This window comes from Astatotilapia calliptera, chromosome 7 (genome assembly GCF_964374335.1).
Source record: "Astatotilapia calliptera chromosome 7, fAstCal68.1, whole genome shotgun sequence".
Taxonomy (NCBI): Eukaryota; Metazoa; Chordata; class Actinopteri; order Cichliformes; family Cichlidae; genus Astatotilapia; species Astatotilapia calliptera.
The window spans coordinates 55,532,157-55,544,106 of NC_137428.1; the positions used below are offsets into that span (position 1 = coordinate 55,532,157).

Here is an 11,950-nt window from a genome sequence, read left to right on the forward strand (position 1 = left end):
TGGGACTGAGCAGCACAGTGGCTAGACTCAGGCAGCAACAGTGGGATGCAGTCCTCAGAGGGCTGAAAGTGTTCCCCAATACACTCAGCAGAGGACGGAGGCAGACGGGTGAACTCACTTGAACTCTCAGGGGGTGCTGAGAGCTGAGACTGTTCTGGTGAGTTCTCCGGTGAGGCTACTGGCGCTGGCGTCTTGACCTCTAGGGGTCCAGAGTTAGCTGGTGACTGACACCCAGTCTCTGGGGAGGCCCTAGAGGGAGCAACTGTCTCTGACATGGCCAGCTTAAGAGAACCAGCAGATATTGTGGTGAAGTGTGTTCCCTGCTTTGAATGAGACAGTGAGGATGGTGGCTGAGTAAATGAGCGGGCAGACAGCTGAACTGGTGGCGACAGAGCAATAGGCAGCGAAGCGGCTACAGACTGACCTACAGGTAGCGGAGACGATTGTAGTGGAGTCATAATGAGTGGTGGAGTGGCTGACTGAACGGAGGGCAGCGCGGCTGCTGACTGAACGGAGGGCAGCGTGGCTGCTGACTGAACGGAGGGCAGCGTGGCTGCTGACTGAACGGAGGGCAGCGCGGCTGCTGACTGAACTGAGGGCAGCGCAGCTGCTGATTGAACCGTTAACTGAATTGCAGACCCAACGTTAAACTGTGGTGAAAGTGTGGATGGGAGAACATGATCAGGAAAAACTGTTTTGGTGAGGTTTACAACTTCCCCTGAATGAATCAGTGCAGGTGAAAAAGGGTCCCAAACATTTTCATTGTCTAAATTCATAATACCAGGCTTGGAAACAGAATGGAAACAGTCATTAACACAGAGCGTAGGCTCAAGAGAAACAGTCTTTGAAGCAGTGGCCATGGGTGAGACAGAAAAATTATTGTTATCTTCAGAAGACACACAAACAATAGCTCCAGAAAACACAGTCACAGAGTCTGACGCAGCAGAAAAAGTGTCCCTTTCACTCACCACAGCCGATTGTTTACATGTCTCGACATCCGGCTGTGGGGTGCCACGCCGACGGCGCAAACGTCGCTTCTTTCTTGGAGACGGCTCCGACAGGCCGGGTAATCCCTCGTCCGGCGGTTCGGACGGCACGTCCTCCGTTGAAGTGAGCAGGCGAGCAGTAGCGGCGGGGGGGTGTAGGTGAAGCTCGTGGAGAACGAAATTCTCCCAAAGCTATCATATACAGTGAAGACATAACATCACTAACAAGATAATGGGCCTCTGTGAGAGGAATTTAGGTAGCTGCTTTGCACTGGGTTGGCACATGGCACTGAAGAAGTGGAGGAATTATATGCTATATGCTTTACAACTCCTTCAGAAATACATCTGCAATAATGAAATATATTCCCACTGCTATATGATCCATAATTGTAAATGTAAACATGAATGTTGCCATGAATTATCATTTTACAAAATCAGTGTTTATCCGTAGTTTCAGCGTTTCTTCAGTTTGGCCCCTGGAAGACAATAGACTATGGTTTCAAGGTATCTCTGTCTTCTGTTTGTCAAAAGGTTTGTTTCCAAGTGAGGTAAAACGATTTGAAACGTAAATGGGTTGTCCTGTTTTCTCAACTGCTCTGGACAATCTGTTGGGGGAAAGCTAATAGTGGTTAAACTACTTTCAGGGGCCTGTCTAGCTACACTTATTACAAGTATTGTCATTATTAAAGGAGGTTGAGGAGCAGTTAAACATTTGACACAGTAAGTAGGAAATTGTGGAAGGGACAAAAAGTAAAATTTAATTTATAGATATTAAATGAAGGCATTAATTATGCATGATATGTCATCATCGTATATCATCGTGCTTCCTAGCAGCCACCTAACAAGTTATTTCCTCATAAGTCAACTACAAAGACTGGCATGATTAGTAAATTTGTGCCAGTCAAATCCGACCTGACACTGCTCCCTAAATCACTCTGCTTCACGTCTCCTCTTGCAGTTAAGCAGAAACAACACTCTGCCACTAAATATATGTATTTATTTATGCATTTTATACATTTGTTAAAGACCCCTTAGTTTAAAAATACAGGGTACATTAGATTGGGAACAGCTTTCCAGGTTGAATTTAGTCTTCTCATAGTGGGATTGACACACTAATGTGTTTGAATGATGCAACGCTTTTAGGTTACTGCTATCACTGATTCCTTTTTTTTCTTGTGTCATGGTCTTCAACATGACATTTATTATTCACTGAGTCGTCAGACCTTTTTTTTTTGCCTTTTTATATTACCTAAACTAACTAAGAAACTACAGGCAGATCCACACAAAAATGGACAGAAGCTAGCAAAAGGAAGCAAAAAGGTATGTCACATTTTGAGCAACGCTGCTCTTAATCAGAGGATAATAAACACTGTGATGCCATTTCAAATAATGTTATGCCACACACAGTGAGGTTACATGAATGTAAGATGCAGATGTAAACATATTTGTATTACAACATTCAATTCAATTCAGTTCAATTTTATTTATATAGCGCCAAATCACAACAAAAGTTGCCTCAAGGCGCTTCATAGGTACAGAGAAAAACCCAACAATCATATGACCCCCTATGAGCAAGCACTTTGGCGACAGTGGGAAGGAAAAACTCCCTTTTAACAGGAAGAAACCTCCAGCATAACCAGGCTCAGGGAGGGGCGGCCATCTGCTGCGACCGGTTGGGGTGAGAGAAGGAAGACAGGATAATAGACATGCTGTGGAAGAGAGACAGAGGTTAATAACAGATATAGTTCAATGCAGAGAGGTCTATTAACACATACTGAGTGAGAAAGGTGACTGGAAAGAAAAAACTCAATGCATCATGGGAATCCCCGGCAGCCTACGTCTATTGCAGCACAACTAAGGGAGGATTCAGGGTCACCTGGTCCAGCCCTAACTATATGCTTTAGCAAAAAGGAAACTTTTAAGCCTAATCTTGAAAGTAGAGATAGTGTCTGTCTCCTGAATCCAAACTGGAAGCTGGTTCCACAGAAGAGGGGACTGAATACTGAAGGCTCTCCCTCCCATTCTACTTTTTGCAGTAGTCCAGCCTGGAAGTAATAAATGCTTGAACTAGTTTTTCAGCGTCAATCTGAGACGGGTTATTTCTAACTTTAGAGATTTTGCGCAAATGGAAGAAAGCAGTCTTACATATCTGTTTAATATGTGCGTTGAAGGACATGTCCTGGTCAAAAATGACTCCAAGGTTCCTCACAGCGTTACTGGAGACCAAGGTAATGCCGCCCAGAGTAAGAATCTGGTTAGATACCATATTTCTAAGATTTTCAGCTCCGAGTAAAATAACCTCAGTTTTATCCGAATTAAGAAGCAGAAAGTTAGCGGCCATCCAGGTCTTTATGTCTTTAAGACATTCCTGCAGTTTAACTAATTGGTGTGTGTTATCTGGCTTCATGGACAGAGTTGGGTGTCATCTGCATAGCAGTGAAAATGTATGCTGTGTTTTCTAATGTTACTGCCTAAGGGAAGCATGTATAATGTTAACCGAATTGGTCCTAGCACTGAGCCCTGTGGAACACCATAATTGACCTTAGTGTGTGAAGAGGACTCTCCATTTAAATGTACAAATTGGAATCTATTAGATAGATATGATACAAACCACTGCAGCGCAGTACCTGTAATACCTACAGCATGTTCTAATCGCTCTAATAGGATATTATGGTCAACAGTATCAAACGCTGCACTAAGCTAGCAGGACAAGCACAGAGATGAGTCCACTGTCAGAGGCCATAAGAAGATCATTTGTAACCTTCACTAAAGCTGTTTCTGTGCTGTGATGAGCTCTGAAACCTGACTGAAACTCTTCAAATAAGCCATTCCTCTGCAAATGATCTGTTAGCTGTTTGACAACTACTCTCTCAAGGTTTTTTGATATGAAAGAAAGGTTGGAGATTGGCCTATAATTAGCTAAGACTGTTGGGTCTAGAGATGGTTAACATGACTGAAGGACAATAAACAAAAAGAAGAATCTTTATTATGTGGGGCTCAAATCAACCAGTAAAACTGCTCATGCCTCTATATTGTATTTATAGATTTTCAAAGGTGTACAAATTCCATAGTTGCTGTGACAGTGAGATTTCACAAACAGTGTTGCAATTTAGTGTATAAATATTTTAGTAAATACTTTACACTTGCAGTGAAAAACAAATGCAGAGAGAAAAACACCCGATAGGCTATCCTAAACTGCTGTCAGACCTGTTAACTATCATGAAGGATCGGACAACTTTAAAGACATTACACAGAAATGTAAAATATCAGCTAATGACCAACAAGAACAAATGTAAGAAATAAACTTGGGATGTTGAAACACATAAATATCAAACATGCAGATGCCACTTGCACATGTTCAGTTCCGGTACAACTGGGAGGGGTCACAGTATGAGTTATTTATTCTATTTTTTTTAAGCTGGTGAAATTCTAGTGTTAAGATTTACCAGATTTAGAAATGCCTGATTGTTGGTCACATTTTTTCTGGTGCAACTAATAGATCAAACTGGAGCCCTGCCATGTGTTTTTTTTTTGTTTTTTGTTTTGGTCCTCCCAGCAATGGGAAACAGTTTGTGTTATTTGCCTTGAAAATCCATTATAGTCAAAAGGGCTAATGCTTTTTCTCACTGTCTGAATATTTTAGTTCTTACGAACCCACCATGAACTTTACTGCTGAGGGCTGTTTTTGTCCTGATGGAATGAAACTTTTCAGCAGACAGTCCAACATATGTGTGAAAACATGTGGTAAGTTTGGTATAATTGCCCGAGTTGAATCATTTCAGTGAATACACATTGTGATGCTTGTGATCTATATGTGTGGATCTATACGTGTGGAGGAAATTCTAAGTGACTTGTAATATAAGAAATCGCTTTACTGCAAGCAGTGAATGAATGATTATGTTTGGAATTAATTACAATTAAGATTAAATAATTTTGTTTCAACAGGATGTCTTGATCCTGAGGGTAATTCTCGTGAGGTGAGCAAAGTCTTAATTTCATGTTCAGTTAAAATCCTAACCTTTACTTAGCTGCAAGAGACAAATGTGACATATCAAATGAAACCACAGTATTATATATTACTTTCTATATGACTTTCAGTTCAATGAAAGATTTGAGCTCAAATGCCAGAAGTGCACCTGTGAAGAATCCACAAAGACTGTGACTTGCAAGCCTAAGGAGTGCCCAAAACCAAACATAACAGAATGCTCTGATGATGGATTTGTCCTCATCAACCAAACTGATCCATCAGATCCCTGCTGTTCTACCCCTGTTTGCCGTAAGACTTGTAGCATCAAGGCAATCGTGTGTTTAATGTGTTTAGATGACTGTTAGCTCATGTTAATTCTTGACTCTGAATAAATGTTTTATCATCTCCACAGAGTGTAAACCTGGCGGTTGCCCAGACATAGATGTGACCTGTTCAATTGGAAAAAAGCCAGTTGTCAGTATTCCTAAGGGAAAATGCTGTCCAGAACTTAGATGCGGTAAACTAAAGACTGCAGTTTAAATTGATGCATAACCTAATGACAAAATTAGCACTTTCACTTATCTTTAGTCATTTTTTACTTTTTCCTAGAACCTAAAAAGGTTTGTGTTCGGAATGAGACTGAATACCAGGTAAATAAGAAGCAAATGATTGGCCACCTTTTTTACCTTTAAGGATTTCTACTGCACATAATTCTGTACGGCTATTTTCTGTTTATCTGCTAGCCTGGTTCTTCAGTTCCTGGGTCTGTATGTCAGGAGTGTACCTGTGAGGCTGAACAAAATTCTACTGTAATAAGCTGTAAGGATCAGGAATGTAACAAAACGTGTGACATGGTAAGAAACACCCAGTTTAAACAATATCAGTGTAGTGTAGATGTAGCTTTGTTATATTGCACTTGGCAACCAAAATGTGCCCCCTCTCTTTGTCTTTCAGGGATATGAATATGTAAAAACTGATTCAGATGAGTGCTGCGGGAAGTGTGTGCAGACACACTGTGTTGTCAATATTAACGGATCCAAGCAACTCTTGTCTGTAAGTTGGCTGCAAGGCCACATGCTTATGTTTATTTATGTTTAAATAAATATGTGTGTGTACATATATATCTCTCTCAATTATCTTCAGCAAGGAGAAACCTGGTCACCAACTGAGAATAGGTGTGATGAGTATACCTGTGTTAAGAATGGTGAGATTTTAACAACAAGCACTTCACACACAGTCTGCCCAGTATTCAACGAGAGCAGCTGTCAGCCTGTAAGTATCCATTTTCTCATTATTCATCTTGTTTGCATTCATCTGTGTGAACAGAAGTTGAACAACTTTTGTTGCTGTATATTTTCTTGTATTTAGTCGTTGTTGTATATTTTCCTTCTTAGGGGACAATTCAAACTGCAGCAAACGGCTGTTGTAAAATTTGTGAGTATAACATTTGAGTTTGTTTTAGGTTAAGATACTTAAATTAAAATAGGCTAACTGTGCATCTTTTTTGAAAAGGCGCAGAGAAGGAGAAGGCATGCAAGTTCATGTCCATGAAAACCAATATTACACACAACAACTGTACGTCTGCCCAGGAGGTAGATATGCCATATTGCGAAGGATCCTGCAACACTTATACCATGTAAGGATAATCTTAAAAATAATTTCCTCTGAAACGTTTTAAAAAATACTATTATATAGTTTCAGTATTGATTAAACCCATCCTCTTCTGTATTCAGGTACTCTAAAGAAGCAGCAGTCATGCAGCATTCTTGTTCCTGCTGTAAGGAGACATGCTTCAGCAATCGCACTGTAGACCTGGTCTGCCCAAATGGAGACACGGTCCCCTACACATACATGTATGTGGAGGAGTGTGGTTGTACCAACACAGAATGCACCGCAGCTGCTGGACAACATATTCGCAGGAAGCGAAGCTTCACACTGCTGTGATAAGCCAGTCTGTGTATGAGGAACACGTTTCCTCCCATATTATTAAAGCAATCATTAAATGTCTACAAAATAAATGCCAATATAAGGAGAGCATTTATGAACATTGATTCAATAAAAAGGATGCAACTCAGTTCATGTGTCATTGTTTTCAGTGTCTTGTATATGCCACTTAACCATGTATGACAGAAATTGGAATTGTTTTTGCCAAGTTTAATGATAAAACAGTCCTTTATTTATCTATCTCCCAGTTTTGCATGGTTTCCTTTAAATATGCTACTGCAAAGAGAACAAATTACCCTGTAATATTTTCAACATGGAGAAGTATATTGCTTTGTATTACAAAAAGCAAACCAAAAAAAAAAAAATTCAATATTCAAATATTTAAGTTATCAAAAAGTTAAGGTTATTCAAGTATTCTCTTAATTTTGTTACACAGTCGTTTGCATGTGTATTGTGTATTGTGTGTGTGTGTATATATATATGTATATATACATACATACATATATATATATATATATGGATTCTTCGATACCCAACATCCACAATGACGGCGAAACAACTAGTAGCTCAGTGTTCCAACATTCGAAAGAAGGGACTGCTCTCACAGCTAGAGATTGACGAGGTACAAGGAGGTACGGCAAGGAGGAGTCAGGACGCCAGGTCAGGGGGGAGATATCATCACCCCCACCCGAGATTGGGTACATAGCCCCAAGTGCGATAGGAGAAGGATCGTTGAGTGCGAGAGGAACTGACCTGAAAAATAGGATCATGAAACCTCGATCCCCCGTAGCCGGTTACCAAGATTACGTGAAGTACCCTCAGAAGGTCTGCTAGATGATGTTAATGCAGCACTACGGGCAATACCTACAACCACGATTACCGACACTAACAAGCTGATCTACAGTACGGCAACAGTGATCAGTGAGATGCTTGGCTACAAGTTGAACAGCGACAAGGAGCAGTACCCTCCATGGAGAAGGAGGCTAGAGGGCAAGATCAAAGTAGCACGGAGGGAGGTTAGCCAACTAACGGAGTTGCAGAAAGGTGCGACAAATAAGGTGCCTAAGAAATACAGCAAGCTGTCCATACCTGAGGCCTTGGAAACTGCCAAGCAAAGACTCACAGCCTTGGCCAGCCGCTTGAGGAGGTACACCAGAGAGATAGAAGGCAGGAGAATAAACCAACTCTCAGTGGCAAGGGAACAATAAGAGAACAGCACCACCAAGGCTGGAGACGGAGCAATACTGGAAGAGCATATGGGAGAAGGATGCAATGCTCAGTGGCTAGAGGATCTGAGGGCTGACCACAGCGACCTCCCTGAACAGGGTCCAGTAACCATCACAGTGGCAGATATCCAAGAAAGGGTCTCCAGTATGAAGAGTTGGACAGCACCAGGGCCCGACATGGTTCACGCCTACTGGCTGAAGAAGCTGACTGCACTCCACGAGCATCTGGCAACACAAATGAACCAGCTGCTAGTTAACGAGAGACACCCGGAATGGCTAACTGAAGGCCGGACGGTCCTGATCCCCAAGGACCCCAAGAAGGGACCGGTCCCCTCCAACTACCGACCAATAACCTGCCTCAGTACTACATGGAAGCTCCTGTCAGGCATCATATCGGCTAAGATGAACAGGCACATGGGTCAATACATGAGCGGGACACAGAAAGGAATTGGCAAGAATACCAGAGGCGCAAAACACCAGCTACTGGTAGACAGAACAATCAGCCGAGACTGCAAGACCAGACTGACCAACCTGTGCACTGCCTGGATTGATTACAAGAAGGCCTATGACTCAATGCCCCACAGCTGGATACTGGAATGCCTAGAATTGTACAAGATCAATGGGACCCTAAGAGCCTTCATCAGGAACTCAATGGGGATGTGGCGTACAACACTAGAGGCCAACTCCAAGCCCATAGCACAAGTCACCATCAAGTGCGGGATCTACCAAGGAGATGCTCTGTCCCCACTGCTGTTCTGCATAGGCCTGAACCCCCTCAGTGAGATCATTAACAAGACTGGCTACGGATACCGACTACAGAACGGAGCAGTTGTCAGCCACCTCCTGTACATGGATGACATCAAGCTGTATGCCAAGAGTGAACGAGACATCGATTCACTGATCCACACTACCAGGCTATACAGCAATGACATTGGAATGTCGTTCGGACTGGAGAAGTGTAGTCGGATGGTAACAAAGAGAGGGAAGGTAGTCAGAACTGAGGGGATTGAACTACCAGAAGGCAACATTGCAGACATAGAGGACAGTTACAAGTACTTGGGGATCCCACAGGCGAATGGGAACCATGAAGAGGCCGCTAGAAAAGCTGCAACCAGCAAGTACCTGCAGAGGGTCAGGCAAGTCCTGAGGAGTCAGCTGAATGGTAAGAACAAGATCCGGGCCATCAACACGTACGCCCTGCCCGTGATCAGGTACCCTGCTGGGGTAATAGGCTGGCCAAAGGAGGAGATAGAAGCCACTGACATAAAGACAAGAAAGCTCCTTACCATGCATGGAGGGTTTCACCCCAAATCCAGCACCCTGAGGCTGTACGCTAAGCGGAAGGAAGGGGGCCGGGGACTGGTGAGTGTCAGCACCACAGTCCAGGATGAGACAACGAACATCCAAGAATACATTAGGAAGATGGCCCCAACTGACCGAGTGCTCAGTGAATACCTCAGGCAGCAGAAACCCAAGAAAGAGGAGGGAGACGAGGAACCATCATGGAAGGACAGGCCCCTGCACGGTATGTACCACCGGCAGATAGAGGAGGTGGCTGATATCCAGAAATCCTACCAGTGGCTGGACAAAGCTGGACTGAAAGACAGCACAGAGGCACTAATCATGGCAGCACAAGAACAAGCTCTGAGCACAAGATCCATAGAGGCTGGGGTCTATCACACCAGGCAAGACCCCAGGTGCAGGCTGTGTAAAGATGCCCCAGAGACAATCCAGCACATAACAGCAGGGTGCAAGATGCTAGCAGGCAAGGCATACATGGAACGCCATAACCAAGTGGCCGGCATAGTGTACAGGAACATCTGTGCCGAGTATAACCTGGAAGTCCCGAGGTCAAAATGGGAGATGCCCCCAAGGGTGGTGGAGAATGACCGAGCTAAGATCCTGTGGGACTTCCAGATACAGACGGACAAAATGGTGGTGGCTAACCAACCGGACATAGTGGTGGTAGACAAACAGAAGAAGACGGCCGTAGTGATCGATGTAGCGGTTCCGAATGACAGCAATATCAGGAAGAAGGAACACGAGAAGCTGGAGAAATACCAAGGGCTCAGAGAAGAGCTCGAGAGGATGTGGAGGGTGAAGGTAACGGTGGTCCCCGTGGTAATCGGAGCACTAGGTGCGGTGACTCCCAAGCTAGGCGAGTGGCTCCAGCAGATCCCGGGAACAACATCGGAGATCTCTGTCCAGAAGAGCACAGTCCTGGGAACAGCTAAGATACTGCGCAGGACCCTCAAGCTCCCAGGCCTCTGGTAGAGGACCCGAGCTTGAAGGATAAACCGCCTGCAGGGGCGTGCTGGGTGTTTTTTTTTTATATATATATATATACACACACACACACACACACACACACACACACACAATACACATGCAAACGACTGTGTAACAAAATTAAGAGAATACTTGAATAACCTTAACTTTTTGATACCTTAAATATCACTATAATTTACCCGCAATATTCAATATGACCCAAAATAAATGACCAAACCCATAAACACATTTGGAATGTTTCTATAGGAGCCAGGGCTGAGAGCCATTTTCCAATAACTGTTTCTAAAACCTACAATCATTTTTCAGCCACAGTTATTGCCCCCTTACTGGCCATTAAATAGAATGTGGACTTAAGGGCACTTCCACTTTTCAGTCCCCCATGTTTTCATCATTGAGGTTCCTTCGTTTGCCTGTTAAGACAGAAGTGCTAGTATCATTGTTTAGATATCTTTACTAGAAACATTGCATCTATCGAGAAGATTCTATTTTATATACACACACTGCTAGGTAATTGTATTTTCTGTATTAATTAGGTTTTATCTTTATATTTATAACTATTAAAAGCAATTCCTTTTTGCTATACCAAAGGTTCTATCTCAACATTTTTATTACACTCAAAACAACGTGTAAAAAAAACTAACTGACTAATTTAAAACTATAACTATTTCTGAAGTTTCTATGTGAGGTTTATTTTTCTGCTTCACAGAAACACTGTAAATGCCTAACTGACATGAGCATGAGCATACACAAAGAGAACAACTTACATGCTAGTGCATAGTGGTTATGTTAACTCCATCTTGTTTCAAAGGTATAATACAGATTATTTGAAGTTCACTATCTTAGTTTAATGTGTCAGCAAGCTAAAATTTAATTACTTGCACAAAGTTGAGTCCTAATGAGACTGTTTTAAAACAGTACCATTAAATTGTTATAGTTACATCTGGGGAAGTTAAAATGTACCTAAAGTTAGTAGAATCTATCTTCTTGGGGCTGTGAGACATTAAACCAAATGTTACACTTGTTGAGCAAACTACACAGAAAATAGTGCCGTTATCATGATAACTGATGATATTTGGCAATGTAAAAATATTGGCAAAGCCTCAGAATTACATCAGTCTCATCATCTCACTTTTTGAGCATTTGCTGTATGTTAATCCAAAGCTACTTATGCTGATTACATATACATCCCATCATGTAGTTAAATCTTAACTTAAATGTGAATAAAGTTACCTGGTAAGACAAAGCAGACTGTCTTAGTGTGTAAACCCTTTCATATCTACACATCTTTGACAAATGTTTACTCAAAGTATGATTCAGTGATTCATAGATGTATTTTACATCAGCAAATTTACTTATGTCAATGAAAGATACAGAGGCCAACCCACAGTTTAAATTCTCTGGGCTGGTCTTTCTGACAATGACGTGAGAAAAGCATGCAATCCTTGTTTGACAATGTGTCGTTCTCATGAAAATCTGTCCTGAAAGTGTTCCATAATAAAAACAAACAAACTGTATGACAATTCAGTTTAAAATATTTT

The 11,950-nt window shown here is 42.3% G+C and overlaps 1 long non-coding RNA gene across 1 annotated transcript; it reads left to right on the plus strand.

Moving 5' to 3' along the window:
- Nucleotides 1-5,752: 5,752 nt before the first annotated feature.
- On the plus strand, nucleotides 5,753-6,254 carry LOC145429797 (uncharacterized). The gene is made up of 3 exons (XR_013910131.1): nucleotides 5,753-5,807; nucleotides 5,908-6,006; nucleotides 6,097-6,254. It is a non-coding gene; the product is annotated as an uncharacterized LOC145429797 (long non-coding RNA).
- Nucleotides 6,255-11,950: the final 5,696 nt, after the last annotated feature.